The 16154-nt window shown below is 47.6% G+C and overlaps 1 protein-coding gene across 2 annotated transcripts in view; it reads left to right on the forward strand.

The window, feature by feature from the left end:
• Positions 1–16154, forward strand: part of PPARD (peroxisome proliferator activated receptor delta) — a 69409-nt gene continuing 53255 nt past the window's right edge. Inside the window, exons 1-2 of one of the 2 annotated variants that reach the window (XM_045543565.1) lie at positions 1–127; positions 3936–4019. The gene's annotated coding sequence lies outside the window, so the exon portion shown is untranslated. The remainder of the gene's footprint in view (positions 128–3935; positions 4020–16154) is intronic. The other variant, XM_045543566.1, reaches the window with a different exon arrangement.

The raw sequence follows: 16154 nt of genomic DNA on the forward strand, positions 1-16154 counted from the left end.
GCCGCGGAGCGTGTGACGCCGCGGCTGCCGCGGAGCTGGGGATTAATGGGAAAAGTTTTGGCAGGAGCCGGAGGGTTTCGCGGAGCCTGCGGGACGGCGGCGGTGGCGCGGTAGGCAGCCGGGTCAGGTCAGTCCGGGTCGGGGGAAGCGGGTAGGCGAGCAGCGGAGGGGAGCGGCGGGCCGGGGCCGAGGCGGCCGGCGGGGCTGGGGCGCGAGGCCCGGCGGCGAGCGGGGCGGGAAGCGGCGGGGCTCCGCGGACCGCGCCGCTGCGGCTTCCCGACGCTCCGGCCCGGGCCGGCCCCCGCCAGTCCGCTGCCCTGCTGGCGCCCCGCCCGCTGCCCCCCGCGGCCCCCGCCCTTGGACCCGCATAGCTGCCTGAGCTCGAACCGCGGGCCTCCTTCCACCCGACTCTGTGCCCCCTTTTGGGCCTCGTGGCTCCGGCTCCTTGCACCTCTGAGAGCCCCGCCTCAGGCCCGGGGTCCTCTCCCACTCCTCTCCCTGCCTCTGACCTCTTCCTTCATCCCTTTCTGGTGTCCTCACATCCATTGCCCTGTCTACCTAGGGTCTCCTTGGGGATCCTCTCCTCTGGCCCCCTCGTTATCCTTGTCTCCTGCCGTCGTACTCCCACCCCTTGCCCACTGTCTTTACACTCTTTTCCCAACCCTGTCCCCGTCTCCTGTTGCGCGATCTTTCCTGGAATTACGGGTCCTCATCTTCTTCCTCACTATGTTCTTAGGCTTTTTCCAACCCAGTACCTGCCATCCCTTGTCTACCTAAGCCTCCCTCCAGAGGCCCTGCTTTTGCTCTTCTCTGATTTCCTTCATACCAGCCCTGTCCCCTGCATTCCGGTCACCCACATCCCATTCCCTCCCGGTTCCTTGCCTCTGCTTCAGGGAGAAGCACTAGCTCCGAGTACTACTCTGCTTTCACTTGACCTACAGTTGAAATACCCACGGGGTGGGGTGAGAGTATTCAGACCCCGATTGAATTAAGAGGCTGAATGTCTGAGGCAATAACAGGTATGTCTGTGTGGGAGAATTCACTTGGATGTTGCATCAGAGATGATGTCCAATTTGTAGGCCATTCTTCTAATCTCTGCTTTAATACTTCCGCTTTATGGGTCTGTTGACTTCCACGAACCCTTGGAGAGAGACCGCGCTGAGCTGGGTGTGTGCCAGGGGTAGCCGGAGGCCTCATCCAACTCTTTTCTCCTTCCAGGAAACAGGGTTCTGTGTCTTCCCACTCTGGATCTATGGAACACATGTAAACCATGTTACCTCAGCCTATCTCTGCCCTTACTCCCACCCTCCACCCTATGCCGTATCCCAAAGAGCTAAGAGAAGTCTCCAGAAGCTATGCCCCAGAGAATGCCTGTGGTCTTCAACCTATTTCCCTCTGTACTTGCTCCAGAACATTTTTATTCTGTTTGAGTTATGACGTAGATTGCTAGCCTGATAGCCCTGTGGCTGGCAGGCATCTGCCCCCTTTACTATTGGTAGCTTGAACCAGCTGCTGATTTTCTCTCATACATCTTTGACAGACCGAATGTGCCTCTGATGTCAGTAACTGAACACGTTCTCTTGAAGTCTCTCTTCTCCCTCCTTTTGCCTTGGAAGCTTAATTTCCTGTGGATCCTCGAGGGAGTGTGACACTAGGGTTCTGTTTCTTTTGACCACGCATGGTAGGGGTAGGGTATCAGGTTGATATCTGTCTGGGCAGGTTGTGGGGCTGCGTTAGTTAGACCTTGTCAGGGACTCGCGTTGCCTAGGTCCAGTCACGTAGCTCATCTGCTCTGAGGCTAGAGAGCCCACCACCTTCATGGTGTGTCTGGGTGTTTAACCTTCTTGCCAGGCAGAAAGTTCTTTTCATATCTTTCAATTTCAGCTCCTTTGTTTGACATTGGTTCCCTAGAGAAATCTTCAGGAAATAACATATCCTCTGTTTTTGCTCAACCTGATCTTGGAGGATTCTGAAAGCATGACCCACTCTCACATTCAGAAATGAAGGCCCGTTGTTTCACCTGACACCAGGTTTCTAGGTCTGCTGTTTTGAGGATTGTGCTGTCTTTGAGCCAGAGTGGACACAAAATTGGCAACCTTCAGGAGCTGTGGTGGAGAGCCAACTGAACCAGCTCTACCAGACTTTAAAGTGTTGTAATCCTCTTGTGCACTGACCCTTTTTTGTGAAAGCAATAGGATCGTAGATGGCCTGTTGTTGAGCTAGTTCCCGCTCCGCTGACCCTGAGTCTCCTCTACATAGCATTTGGGTGGTGGAGGGGATTGGGGCAGAATGGACCAGAAGGGGCCCTTGTTCCTGTGAAAAACATCCCTCCAGGGTTTTAATGGGTCATTCTAAAGAGGTTGAGGATGAGTGTTTGGCAGTTTTTTAATCCAGTCTCTGGCTCCCAAGAAGGACTCTACCTGACCCTTTTGAGCAGTTTGCCACGCCTCTGTCTGTGCTCACCCGTTAGTAATTAGTAGTGCTCTCCGCTGAGGCAGCGATGAGAGGGCTTGAGAACAGGTCAAGCCCAGTGCTTGTGGAGCAGTTCGGGCACTGGCAGCCCTGGCTGTATAGCTTCTTGCAGTTTATTCACTCTGTCGTTTTCTGAGGGGGTAATTGTACTAATTGGTTCAGTAATTTTTGCAGAACCTCTGCAAAGATATGGGCAGGTAGGCCCCTGGCACTATTCAGCAGATGATGTAGCTTATCAACTCCTTAGTTTAATGAACTGACTGCTCTTTGGCTGCCTTTCTCCTTGCCTCTTCACCACTGCTTTTTCACATACGTCTCAGTCCACTAAGAAAGACTTGCCCCTCCTCAGCCTTCCAACCCCACATGTGGTCCCTTGGACCCCTTGCCTGGGGGCCTGGTAAGAGGACAGCCAGTGTAGGGTGCTGGTCTGGGAAGTCAGTAGGCCTCTGCTTTGGGCAGAATGCAGCTGCCCTGGCTGTTGTGCAAGCTCTTCTCAGGGCCTGTAGATCCTGGCATGTCATGGGACAGTGCAGCTCCTTGCAGGAGTTGGATCTGTTGCTTCTAAAGGTTTCAGCTGTATCCTGTCATCAAGACCCACCTCCCTGGGTGATCCCTGCAGGCTGGGAAGCTGAACTGTAGTGCCTTTCTCCAGTGCCCCTGTAGGGCGTGGAAATGCCAGGAGCCAGCCCTTTTGCTCAGCATTGTCTACACTAGAAACATTCTCTTCTTCCTCCCTATGCAGCATCTCTGTGGATTGTCTGTCCTGTCAGGCCCTTGCTTATATCATGTCAGAAGCCCTGTGCCTGATGCCCTTGTCTGTGCCATGATGTCCCAGATTGCCCAATGGCTGTTTCTTGGGATGGTTTGATGTCCTGAGCATTTTTCTCTGCCGTTGGAGCCAGGAGGAAGGGCTGCTTGCAGCAGCTGGATTCCAGGGTGTCAAAGGAGAGCTGGGTACTTGGCTTGAGCCTAGCAGGGAGAGAATGGCCCCTTGCATCAGGTTTCAGACATGTGGGTCTTCTCCCTTGGCATATGGTTTCTAGCCTACGTAACTCACCGTGCTGGTGATTGGGGTGTGACTCTGGTCATGTCTCCACATGGCTTTGGTCAAGGAATCAAGCATGATTCAGGGCGTCTCCATTTATTAGCTGTCACCCATGGGGGAGTGTTGGGCACCAGGTCCTTCCTTCCTTTGTCAACTTCTTCTGCCCCACCTTGGTAAAGTCAGTAAAGCCAGTGTCTGCTTGCTTGGGAATGAGCAGACTACTTCCAGGATTGGGAAATGTTTTCTGACTCAGGCTCTGAATTACATCTTAGGGTGTGTGTAAGGGACAGATGAGGAGACAGATTGCTCACCTTTGGGAGCGCTCCTTGAGCCCTGGTGTTTAATTATAACTTATTAGACCAGCTTTTTGGACTCCTGGCACCTCTCAGCTAAAGATGTTTTTCTTTCTATCCTGCAGTCTTGTGTGGTGTTTTGGGCATGCACGTGGTACTCACACAGTGGCTTCTGCTCACCAACAGATGAAGACAGATGCACCAAAGAGGTAATCTCATTTCCCTTACTCATGGGCCTCTGACAACTGACTGACATGGGATCCAGATTTAGGGTCCCAGCCTTGAATATGAAATAATCTCACTAGTGCTGAGTCCCAGATCCAAGGTGTGGCTGTTACAGCGTCTGGTACCCATCACTTACACATAGTGTAGACACTTAATAAATAATTATTGAATTTCTGTGGCTTACATAGTTTTTTCAGGCGCATGCAGATTCTTACCTTTGCACCCACTAAAACATAAAGTCCACAAAGGCAGGGACTTATTTTGCTTCCTGTTGTGTCTGGGACAGTGCCTGGCACAGAGGAGACACTGAATAAATATTTGTTGAATGAATAAATGAACAGACTTTCTTCTCTGCCCATGATGAGTGTGTAGGGTGCCAGGCCCCAAAGATGTCCATCATTCACTGTCATTTAGGGAACAAATATTTTGGAGTGCCAACTATGTGCCAGGCACTTGGAAAATGATAATAGTATAAAACATTCCTCTCTTGCCTCATAGGTCCATGGTACGCTGGTATATATGAGAGCTGGTCATAACACACAGGCTTGTTTCTTCCATCTCTGCTGGGGTCACGGATCCTCACCAGAGTCTGAACAATGCTCTGGGTTTCCCACTGCTGTTTCCCTGTTCTCAGGATGCCTGGCAGGTTTTATAAACTCAGAAGAGGAGCTCCAGGGAATTTGATGTTCATTGTCCCAGCTATTTGAGAGGCTGGGTTATGGTGGGTCCCTGCTGGGGGCCAGGGGAAATGTGGGCCTCCTGTGTGACTTGTTTGAATCTCTGAAGTTCAGTGGTTCCAGTAGCTGTTTGTGGGCTTTACTTCCCTTTCTCTGCCTTTAACACTCTGCGGGTTTTCCTGTTACCAAACAGAAGCCCCTGTGTTCTGAGCCCCTGTGTCTATCAGTCTGTGGGGGTCAGGTTGTTTGTGGATCTTTCAGGAAGGTCCCAGGCAGGGGCCTCTCCTGTTCTCAAACGCATACCTAGTCCTTTCCTCTGAAGGGAATGTGAGGGAGGAGGAAGGGGAATTTGGAGGCTTCTGAGGTTCCCTGAGAGGCGGTGAGGTGGAAGTTCCCCTTGAGCAGGGACAGGGAGTTGAACTGATTTGCTTTGTCATTTGCTTTGGTGGCAGCTAGCCACGGTGGCAGCAGTTGTTCATGTCCAGGGGTCATTTGTCCAGTTCATCACTGAGCTTTGAGCTCCCAGTCCCAGCTAGGAGTTTTCTTTCTTGGTTTCCACTGGCAAAGATGAAGCTATAGCTTTATCATATTTTTCAGTGTTAATCTCAAAAAGCTGTGGTGGTTGCCATGTTAGTCTCTCCCACCTGAGGCACTTCCGTGGACCAGGTACTATGACAGATGTTTCAGACATGGTCCTTGGCTGCCCTTGCCCCCTCCAGGTGTGGGGAACCTAGCTCAGGGAAGAAGACATATGCACAAAAAAGATTTTTTATTTTTTATTCTTTATATGTGTGTGTGTGTGTGTGTGTGTGTGTGTATGTATACGTACAAGTCTTGCTCTGCTGTCTAGGCTGGAGTGCAGTGGCATGATCATAGCTCACTGCAGCCTTGAACTCCTGGCCTTGAGTGATCCTCCTGCCTCAGCCTTCCAAAGTGCTGGGATTACAGATGTGAGCCACTGGGCCCAGCTAAGATTTTTCAAATATTGGAGAACTGGTGGGTAGTGAAAACATGGGTACATGTTTAGAAGAACAAGTTATCACTGAGGGCTGGCTTTGTTCCTGAAGAAACTGGATCTTAGATTGGGCCTTGAAAGAAAGATAGTTTATGTTGAAGTCAACCTTAGAATATTGTAAAAACAGTAATTCTCAAATTTTTTGGCCTCAAGACCCCTATACATTCTTAAAAATTATTGAGGACCGCAGAGCTTCTGTTTACCATATTAGAAATTAAAACTGAGGAATTTAAAAAAAATTACTAAGTTTTAAATTCATTTAATATAGTAATGTGATTATAAACCTGTTACATATTACCATGACGTTTTTAATGAGAAATAGCTATTTTTCAAAACAAAAAGAATTGAGGGGATTGACATTGTTTTACATTTTCGCCATAAAGTGTTTAATAAAAGACAGTTGAATTCTTATATCTGTTTCTGTATTCAATCTTTTGCAATATTGTTGTTTTGTTTGAAGGATATGAAGAAAATCTGGCCTCACAGATTCGTGGTTGAGAAAGAGAGAAGTATTTTAGTAGCCTTTACAGATAATTGTGTCTCTTCTTATTTGATACTATGCCAAACTCAACAAGTGGCAATTTCTTAGAGGTTAGTTGCAATATGAAGTCTGGAACCGTATCAACAAAGTTACTATACTTTGTGACATTAAAATCCATTGGTCTATCTTGCACTTTGAATGGATCTTTTACTTTGAATTGGTCATTGGGAAATAATATTTCACTATGTTACATAGATCTTCCAAATGTTGACACATTTTATCATGTCAGAAAATCATATTCATTAATATCACCACTGATCTCATCAGAAGTCTTCCAAGTATTAGGAAGCTGTCAAGCTGACAGTAGTAGACTCAAGTTTTCCATCATTTGATTTTCTCTTAAAAGTTTGGTTTTAATAATTGGTAACATACTGTCAGTTCTTTTTTTTGAAATGACAATCTCACTTCATTTTCAAGAAAAAGTCTCTCAAATACTGAAGTCTAAATAATCATAATTTGTTAATCTTTCTTTCAAGTAAAAATGGTGTTTCATGAAGAAAGTGGCTAGTTTAGCTTGCAACTCAATTGAACAAGTATTTTTTCTTGAGACAATCATGTAATTCCTATTTTGTTACAAAGAATAAAAGATATATTCAGGGTCAAGATTTAATAAAGTTAGTTTTCATTGGTTCATCTAGGACATTCTCAGTTGAAGTTGGCATTTTATTATCTTCATGGTTCTGTGGATTAACTGGGCTCAGCTGAGTGGTTCTCGCTTGGCATCTCTCATGTTGCTGTAGTCAAATGGAGACTGGGGCAGGCATCATCTGGAGGCTCAACTAGGCTGGACATCTACTCTGGCTCACTCATGTGGCTGGCACGTGATGCTGGCTGTTGAATGGAGTGCCTGCAAGTGGCCTTTCCATGTGCCTTGGGCTTTTCACAGCAAGACAGCTGGGTTCTGAGCAGAAGCATACTGAAAGTGAGTGGTATTGAGAGATGCAGGCAGAAATGGCAAGGTTTCTCTTGATCTGCATGGGGAAGTCACACAGTATCATTCCTCTATTCTCTTGGCCACAGGACCAGTTCAGACTCAAGGAGAGGATTACACAAGGGTATGAATACTAAGAGGCATAGTTCACTGAGGAGGGAAAGAGGCTTCCGTGCAGATCAGCTACTGCTTTTTAGCATCCCTTATGCTGTATAATACTGGCCTGGCCTGTATATGAATGCTTCCAGGGGTAACCTGGCCGATATATGAATACTTCTAGGAGAAAAATGCATCTCCTCACAATTTCCCTTCCTGGAAGCTGCTTTGGGTTTGGAACTTCCTAGTAGGTTGATAGAGGACATTGAATGCCAGGTGAAGGAATTTACAGTCTGTTCTTTGGGCAGTGGGGAGCCATTAATGGTTTTGGAGCAAGAAATGATGGTGTTAATACTGCAAAAAGGTAGATTGAATAAAGAAAGATTGAAGGTAGAGGATGGGTAGGAGGCTACTACAATGGTGTAAATATAAGGAAATTCTTCTTCACTTTAAATCTGAATTCCTCTGGTTGCAGTTAAATGCATTGCTTTTGATCTATCAGCCTCACAGATTAAGTACCCAGAGCATGGATGAAGTAACCCACCCTCACTCCCACCCCCACTTAGGGCTATTGATGCACAAGCAGATTAATTAAAGGGTTCACAAAAGTTAGAAAGCAACTGAATGCAGGTTTTATTGTCAAGGCACATAAAAAGTTAAGCATAAATTATTCAAAAATAAAAAGCAGGAAAGATGAAACTTCATTTAACACCACTAACCATGTTTCCAATATGCTTCAGTTTCAGTGTCATAGACCATTAAGAAGCAAGGAAAGGAGCAAGAAGAAGAAAGAAGGGAAAGGACAAATTAGAGAATGGTAGGGAGAGGGAAAAGGGGGCGAAAGAGGAGTTAAGAGGGGAAAACAGCAAAAAATTTGAAGGAGGATGAGATTGGAGCAACTGCTGGAGGAGGCTGAAAGGAGGCTCTGTGTGGGGCCAGGATGTTAGCAAAGAGCTGGCTTCTTCTCTGCTTCCCTGGGGCCTTGGCTTCTGGATTTTGGCACCCAGTGTCTTTGCCCTTTTTCTGCACACACGGTCCTCGACTTACGATGATTCAGCTTTGTGATGATGGAAAAACGATATGCTTTCATTAGAAACTGTACTTCAAGTACCCATACAACCATTCCGTTTTTCACTTTCAATACAGCATTCAAGAAATTACATGAGTTAGTCAACAATTTATTATAAAATAGGCTTTGTATTAGATGATTTTGCCCAGTTGTAGGTTAATGTAAGTGTTCTAAGCACATTTAAGGTAGGCTAGGCTAAGCTATGATGTTCTGTAGGTTAGGTGTATTAAATGCATTTAAAAAAATTTTTTTTTTTTTTTTTTTTTTTTGAGACAGAGTCTCACTTTGTTGCCTGGGCTAGAGTGAATGCCGTGGTATCAGCCTAGCTCACAGCAACCTCAAACTCCTGGGCTTCAGTGATCCTACTGCCTCAGCCTCCCGAGTAGCTGGGACTACAGGCATGCGCCACCATGCCCGGCTAATTTTTTCTATATATACTTTTAGTTGGCCAGATAATTCATTTCTATTTTTAGTAGAGACGGGGTCTCGCTCAGGCTGGTCTCGAACTCCTGACCTCGAGCGATCCACCCACCTCGGCCTCCCAGAGTGCTAGGATTACAGGCGTGAGCCACTGCGCCTGGCCAAAAAATTTTTTTTGAGACAGAGTCTCACTCTATTGCCCAGGCTAGAGTGCCGTGGCATCAGCCTAGCTCACAGCAACCTCAAACTCCTGGGCTCAAGCAATCCCTCTGCCTCAGCCTCCCGGGTAGCTGGGACTGCAGACATGCGTCACCATGCCCGACTAATTTTTTCTATATATTTTTAGCTGCCCTACTAATTTCTTTCTATTTTTAGTAGAGATGGGGTCTCTCTCTTGCTCAGGCTGGTCTCAAACTCCTGACCTTAAGCGATCCTCCCACCTTGGCCTCCCAGAGTGCTAGGATTACAGGCGTGAACCACCACGCCCGGCCTTAAATGCATTTTTGACTTGGGATATTTTCAACTTACAGTGGGTTTATTGGGACATAACCCAATTGTAAGTCGAGGAGCATCTGTTGCCCTTTCATTGTCTGTGAAGAGGCCTGAGTGGATTTGGTGCTGGGCAGAACTGGATACAGCTCTTAGCTCTAGTGTTAATAGGTATCCAAAAATCGATTGTCATTGCTTTCATTGACCTGTTGTGATCCCGTGATCATTATCACTGCTTTTGGCACTTCCTTCATCCAGGGCTTGTGACCTCAGAGGCACAGAGTCACTTGGCTGCCACCCCAGTGGGAGTATAAGCCAGCTCGGCCCTTCCCCCAGCAGTGTCAGCGGAGCAGGCCACCTGCATACATGGTGGTCTGTGGGCCCACTCTCCCCTCACAAACATGCTGTTCTTGAGTTTGTCAGAACCCAGAGCTGTACTCATCATCCCCTTTTCCAAACAAGCAAACACGGTGTGCTTTTCTTTGGTTTCCTTTAATTGCCTAAAACATTTCCATGCTGGTAGCTGTCAACTCTTTTTGCCTCCAGTTCCATTTCTTCTAGTACAGGGTTTGTCAGCCCCAGCACTATAGATATATTGGGCCAGGCAGATAATTGTCTGTTGTGTGGGTTGTCTTGTGTATTGTAGGATGTTTAGCAGTATCCCTGGCTTCTACCCACTAGATCCCAGTAGCACTCTCCCCTAAGCTGTAAAAACCAAGAATGTCTCCAGACATGGCCAGATGTCCCCTACAGGTCACAAGCACTGCTGGTTAAGAACCACTGCTCGGGGGCGGGGCGCGGTGGCTCATGCCTGTAATCCTAGTGCTCTGGGAGGCCTAGGCGGGTGGATCATTTGAGCTCAGGAGTTCGAGACCAGCCTGAGCAAGAGCAAGACCCCGTCTCTACTAAAAATAGAAAGAAATTATATGGACAACTAAAAATATATATAGAAAAAATTAGCCAGGCATGGTGGTACATGCCTGTAGTCCCAGCTACTCGGGAGGCTGAGGCAGGAGGATGGCTTGAGCCTGGGAGTTTGAGGTTGCTGTGAGCTAGGCTGATGCCACGGCACTCTAGCCCAGGCAACAGAGCGAGACTCTGTCTCAAAAAAAAAAAAAAAAAGAACCACTGCTCTATCATTTCCCCAATAAATATTGCTGGTCACCTGGGTCCATTGGTGAACATCACATCTTTAAACCTGGTAAAATGAGCATATAGTTCTTACATTGGAAGTTTGTCCTCCTCAGTCACATCACTGGGCCATCGAGGGTCTTGAGGAGGAGTAAAAATGTTACAATTAGCACCATGTTCCAACTAAGAAACCATATGATGTCCACACAACAGAAGGGCAGCGTCCAAGGCATAAAGCTGTCTCCTGAGTGGTTGTGTTTCTCAGGGTACACTTCTCTAAGTCATTTAGTGTCTGGGTAAGAGCCACCTTCCTGTAGCTTCCAGAGGTGCCATGTGGATTAGAGTTGGCAACAGCAATGGATCACCATTAACCTGCCCATTCCTAGTGTCCAACATGGTGGTCGTGGCACTCTGGTCACAGCAGTCTTCCTCTCCAAGCCCAGATGGGTTCTCGGAACCCTGCACCCCAGGCAGCGCTCATGAGAGAAAGCTTCTTTGCCATCCTGATCTAGAGCTGTGTGTCTGGCTCACCAACTTCTTTGTAGCTCTCCTGTAAAAGCCTTCAGGACAGTCCAAAAATCGTGATCTGTTCCTCTTGACCCTCAGCACGCACATCCTGGAATGCATTCCTCAGCGGTCCATTGGGGACTTCAGGTTGGAGAAGAGAAAACTGCCCTTCCCTTCCAAGGAGGCCGTGCAAGGACCAAAATGCTCAGTTCCATACACTTAATTCTCTACCAATTGCTTAAATAGCAAGCAATTACAGCAAAAGAAAGACCTTGGCCTGGGAGTGCTGTGGAGCCTCCTGATCTGACACTTCTTTCACTTGGAGCAGGAATCTGAACTGTGTTTCCTTCTCTCTCTCTCTCTTTTTTTTTTTTTTTGAGACAGAGTCTCACTCTGTTGCCCAGGCTAGAGTGCCGTGGCCTCAGCCTAGCTCACAGCAACCTCAAACTCCCAGGCTCAAGCCATCCTCCTGCCTCAGCCTCCCGAGTAGCTGGGACTACAGGAGCATGCCACCACGTCCAGCTAATTTTTTCTATTTTTAGTCACACAGCTAATGTTTTTTCTATTTCTTAGTAGAGACGGGGTCTCACTCTTGCTCATGTTGGTCTTGAACTGCTGACCTCAAGCGATCCTCCTGCCTTGGCCTCCCAGAGTGCCAGGATTACAGGTGTGAGCCCCACACCTGTCCTGAACTGTGTTTCTTCCAAACTTTTTGGAGTTTGCTTCCTTGGTGGTAAGCTAAATAATGGCCCTCAAAGATATATAGGCCATAACCTGTAGATATGATCTTATATGACAAAATGGACTCTGCGGATGTGATTAAGTAAGGATCTTGGGATAGGGAGATTATCCTGGATTATATGGGTGGGCCCTAAATGCAGTCACAAGTATCCTTATAAGGGGAGGCAGAGATTAGACACAGAAGGAAGCAATGTGACTGACTACTGCAGCAAGATGCTACACTGCTGGCTTTGAATGTGGAGGAAGAGGCCAAAAAATTCAAGGAATGCAGCTCTAGAAGCTGGAAAAGGCAAGGAAACAATTCTCCCCCTAGAATCTCTGGAGGACATGCAGCCCTCCCAACATGTTGATTTTGGCCCAATGAAACTAATTTCAGATTTCTGACCTCCAGAACTATAAGAGTAAATGTATTTTGTTTTAAGCCACTGAATTTGTAATAATTTGTTATGTCATGAAGCTAACACAGGGCTCATCTGCCTCCAGGTACAGATGGTGACTTGGCCGATCTCATTTTAAGGAATCCCTTTCATGGCGCTAGGAGAGTACAGGCCCAACCTTTTCCCAAATTAATATTTAAGACAATATGCGCTTTGGGGGAACCTGTGGACTGCAATCTTGGGAGCAAAGATACTCAGTATCTGATCCTTGCTTTTGGAACTCTCCTCACACCTTCAATCAGATCAGTAATAAAGGGTTTCTTTCAGACTGTTGGGGTTCCAGAATTAGTTAAAATGTGATTCCAATTTCATCATCTCCTCTACCCCTCTGCCTTCCTGTCATTCAACAGATATTTTTTGGGTGCCTCCTATGTGCTAGGCACTGGGGGTAAAGGGGTAAACAAAGCAGATAAAAAACATCTCCTGCCCTCATGGTAGTTGAGATGGAGAGAAGGGGAGGGAGCTAAGATTAGGTAAATAACATGTGAGATGGTGATAAATGCTATATAGTAAAATAATGCAGGAAAGGAGGGCGCTGGCATTTTTAAATGGAGGGCCAGGAGAAGCCCTCAATGAGAAGGTAATATTTAAGTTGAAGGAGGAGAGTGAGCTACGTGTGTGAAGAATCTTCAGGCCAAGGGACAGCAGGTACAAAGGCCCTGAGGTGGAACACAGCTGGGGTGCTTGAGGAATGGCCAGGTGGCCAGTGTGGCTGGAGCAGAGCCAGGGAAGAGGACAGGAGTGAGAGATGTGATGGGGACCTTAGGTGCTATAAAATCTGGTACTGCCCTTGGCCCTTTCTCCCTCCCTCCTCACAGCATCTCTTGGTTTTTATGCACGTTTCTCCGTTGCTTTCTGTAGAATATTTGTCACGTCATACCTAGGGAATATCAGTGGGTAAACATAGTCAATTAAAAATATTAGAAGAGGGAAGAAAAGCGCAGCCTCCTCTTTCTGAATGATAGAAGCAGTTCTACTGTCAGTTGGTGTGGGGCTGTGTGCCTAGAAGCGTAGGTTGGCTGCTCTCCCCAGGCAGTGCCGGGTGGGTTCTGCGCGTCTTCCCCTCCATCGCCCTCAGCCCACGAGGTGGAGCCAGGCCTGAGCCTGTTGCTCTCCACTGCACCCCTCCTGGTGTGCCTGGTGTGGGTCCCACAGGTGCTCACCCGAAATGCTTTCTGAGCCCCTCCCCTCCTTGTCCTCCCCTCCCAGGAGCAGCACCGTGGTCGCCTTCTTCCTTCTCACTCAGCCTGGGGGTTGAGGGCTATCTCCCGTCCTCGGCACTCACAGCCCCTTCCCCCAGCCCTAAGCAGCCTCAGGACTCTGCCTCCTCAGCCTCAGTAGATGGTCTTGCTTTCATGCTTATCCTTCCTCTGTCTCCAGAGATGAAACCCTCTGCTGGTAGCTGGTGCAGCCCCTCTCCCTTCTCTGGTCCTTACAGTGTTGCTTGAGTTTCTAAGAATCAGATCCCAGAAGGTCAAGTAAGCCCAGGTTGAAGAGTCACTCTGTCCCTGGGTAGAGACTCATGACAGTTCTGGTGCTCTGGCAACTCTCCAAAATGCTAGCCTGTTGGTAACCTCTGTCATCATCTGAGGGCCAGGGTACGGATTGTCTCCACAGATTAAGTCTGTGTCTATGTCCCTGATTTTATATCCCTGGGTGACTCTGCCCAGCATCTACTTTAAATAGTGGGGCCAAATAGATTGTCGTTGAAAAATAAAAGATATTTGATAATAGATTGACCAATAATAATTCCTAGCTCCCAAGTACAAATCACTAGGTAAATAAATTTTCAAATTGCAGACCGTATCCTATCAAAATTGTGTCATTCCAGACCTGTTTATATTCTCTTGCAGTATATAATTCTTATGACTTTTCCTTTTGGCATCTTAACACTACAGTATATTTACAACATGTAGCCACAATTTGCCTTCCATATCCTTGCAGTGTACCACCTTTAAAAAGTTTAATCTGTTCTCTAGTTCATTCCCTGACTCAGTAGTCATATCTGTACCCAAGACAAGGCCTGCCTCTGTCCCCTGCAAGCCTGTGGTAGTCTGGTTTTCTCCCTCTCTATCAGGACCTTCTGTGTTGATTCACTTTTGCATCTCCACCGTCAGCACGCTGTAGACAACCGAGGAGTGCTTTTCCTGAGCTGGTTCTAGCACTCCCTAGGCTCCTGCCTGTGTGCTGCTTTCTCTCTGTGGACTGCAGCCTGCACTTTGCCCTCCTTTCTGCTTTCACCGTGCAAGAGAATGGCTCCATCCACCTGGTGTTCTTAGTGAGAGTCACATCCTCAGTTCTGTGCATGTTCATTAGTCATGATCAAAGACCATCTTTCCAGGCGTTGGCTCTTGATAGACCCCTCAAGTGCTTTGCACAGAGGTGCTCACTAAGCACTTGCCAAGTGGAAGGATGACTAGCTGGCCAGCCTAAGTGGCCTTTTTCCCACAGAGTGGCCCTGGCACTGGCCCACTCCAGAGCCCTGTCTGGAAAGCCATTTCATGGGGAAGCAGTCAGGCATCTATAGGAGGAAACTTAAGCCAACATATCACTTAAGGACCCTTTCACAGTTGTTGCTCCTCCCTTTTTAAAACTCAATGTAGAAAATTGAGATTTTTGGCTTTGGCAGAGCCTTTCCCATTGCCTCCTTCATCCTTCCTTCCCTGAGTGTCTGAGTAAGGCTCCCTTCTCACACCTCTGGCTCGGAACCTCCCATGGGATAGCATGGTGGAGTTATTGCTTGCATTCTAGGCTTTGCTATTGGACTGAGTTCAAGAGCTGGGCTGACTTGTGTCCCCACTTGTGTCTATTCCCCTTCCATTGCAGAGCCTGTAGATACCCTAACTGAGTACAGTATGGCTTCCATGTGTTGTATATGTTGATACTTTGCTAATCACTTTACATACATCACTGTCCAATCCACACTACAACCTTTAAGAGGCAGGAACCATTGTATCCCTTTTACAGATGAGGATTCTGAGGCTCAGACTGGTTAGGAAAATTGCCTAAAGTTGGACAGCTAATAAATGGCAGAACTGGGATTTGAACCCAAGTGATTAAAGCCCAGGTCTTTGCTCACCAAATAGCAGGGTCTCTTAGGAATGGCTGGCTGAATCTAATTGTTCCAGTTTGGAACATACCTGCTTAACTGGCCAGACTGGTGTTGGCCTCAGAGAGTAGCAGAGTCTCTTGTTGGTCACTGAGCAGAAGCAAAATTTTGGCAGGCCTTGGGGCCTCCTGCAGAGTCTCATTTCAGGTCAGTGGGCAGAGGAGGCCCTGCGAATGGCCGTGCACGGTGGCTTCCTGGATCTGCTTCAAGGTGATTGAGCAGCCCCCTAGCACCACAAGAAACTAACCAGCCGAAGTGTGGGCCAGACATGTAGAGTGGGAGGAACTTGTTAGGAGAAAAAAAACAATCTCTGCTCTGAGCAGCTTTTAGTCTAGTGAAGTGAAAGGGGAAAGAGAAGTTGGCCCACATGTACACGTAGGGAGAGGAGAAAGGGAGGGAAATTGCCTGTATTCAGATTCTCCCTGGGGCCAGGTGCCGCCCAAAGGGTGAGCTCCCCCATCCCCACCCCAGCCTGCAAGATATGGGTATTGTTATTCCCGTTTTATAGAGGAGGAGCAGGATCAGAGATGTTAAGCTGCTCATTCAAGTCACACAGCTACGAAGTGGCAGAACTGGAGTTTGAGCCCTTTGCAGTCCCTGTTCTCAGTTTAGTAACTCTGCTCTTTCTGCCGATGTCACCTCAACCTGGGCTTTGCAGGCATGTGTGAATGAGGTGTGGGCAAGTGTGGGCTTGTGAATAGAGGCTGAAAGGGAATCAGGGCTCTTGGTACCTGTCCTGTTCCCAAAATGGGCCCTACACAGACCAGCAGGACTTACTGTGCCCAAACCAGAGTGGCATTATGTTTTTCTCCTTTCTTGTACCTTGTCATCGTTGGTTTATTTTTAGAGAGCCTTTTCTATTTCGGTTCCCGTTTCCTGGCTTGGTGGCAGGGGCTGGGGTGCAGAGATGGCACTGGGAATCAGAAGAGGCAGGCATAGGTGGCATCTCAGTGGTG

The sequence above is a fragment of the Lemur catta genome, chromosome 2, assembly GCF_020740605.2.
Source record: "Lemur catta isolate mLemCat1 chromosome 2, mLemCat1.pri, whole genome shotgun sequence".
Taxonomy (NCBI): Eukaryota; Metazoa; Chordata; class Mammalia; order Primates; family Lemuridae; genus Lemur; species Lemur catta.